Here is a 1,394-nt window from a genome sequence, read left to right as displayed (position 1 = left end):
GGGCCTTGGACACCAGGTCTACCCCGGGTGCTGGGACACCAGGTCTACCCCGGGCGCTGGGACACCAGGTCTACCCCGGGGCCTTGGACACCAGGTCTACCCCGGGCGCTGGGACACCAGGTCTACCCCGGGCGCTGGGACACCAGGTCTACCCCGAGCCCTGGGACACCAGGCCTACCCCGAGCCCTGGGACACCAGGTCTACCCCGGGCGCCGGGACACCAGGTCTACCCCGATCCCTGGGCCGCCGTAGCCCAAGTCCGGCCGGGTACACCAGGTCTACCCCTTGGCCTTGGCCTTGGACACCAGCTCTACCCTGGGCCCGGGGCTGCCGGAGCCTAAGTCCGGCCGGGAAACCAGGTCTACCCCGAGCCCTGGGACACCAGGTCTACCCCGAGCCCTGGGACACCAGGTCTACCCCGGGCGCTGGGACACCAGGTCTACCCCGGGCCCTGGGACACCAGGTCTACCCCGGGCGCTGGGACACCAGGTCTACCCCGGGGCCTTGGACAACAGGTCTACCCCGAGCCCTGGGACACCAGGTCTACCCCGGGCGCCGGGACACCAGGTCTACCCCGGACCCCCGGCTGCCGGAGCCTAAGTCCGGCCGGGACACCAGGTCTACCCCGATCCCTGGGCCGCCGTAGCCCAAGTCCGGCCGGGTACACCAGGTCTACCCCTTGGCCTTGGCCTTGGACACCAGCTCTACCCTGGGCCCGGGGCTGCCGGAGCCTAAGTCCGGCCGGGAAACCAGGTCTACCCCGAGCCCTGGGACACCAGGTCTACCCCGATCCCTGGGCCGCCGTAGCCCAAGTCCAGCCGGGACATCAGGTCTACCCCGAGCCCCGGGACACCAGGTCTACCCCGAGCCCTGGGACACCAGGTCTACCCCGGGCGCTGGGACACCAGGTCTACCCCGAGCCCTGGGACACCAGGTCTACCCCGGGCGCCGGGACACCAGGTCTACCCCGGGGCCTTGGACACCAGGTCTACCCCGGGCCCCGGGACACCAGGTCTACCCCGGGCCCTGGGACACCAGGTCTACCCCGAGCCCTGGGACACCAGGTCTACCCCGGGGCCTTGGACACCAGGTCTACCCCGGGCGCCGGGACACCAGGTCTACCCCGGAGCCCCGGCTGCCGGAGCCTAAGTCCGGCCGGGACACCAGGTCTACCCCGGAGCCCCGGCTGCCGGAGCCTAAGTCCGGCCGGGACACCAGGTCTACCCCGATCCCTGGGCCGCCGTAGCCCAAGTCCGGCCGGGACACCAGGTCTACCCCGAGCCCTGGGACACCAGGTCTACCCCGAGCCCTGGGACACCAGGTCTACCCCGGGCGCTGGGACACCAGGTCTACCCCGGGCCCCGGGCTGCCGGAGCCTAAGTCCAGCCGGGACA

This window comes from Ammospiza nelsoni, chromosome 12 (genome assembly GCF_027579445.1).
Source record: "Ammospiza nelsoni isolate bAmmNel1 chromosome 12, bAmmNel1.pri, whole genome shotgun sequence".
Classification (NCBI taxonomy): domain Eukaryota; kingdom Metazoa; phylum Chordata; class Aves; order Passeriformes; family Passerellidae; genus Ammospiza; species Ammospiza nelsoni.
Note: the sequence above shows the minus strand (reverse complement) of the source record.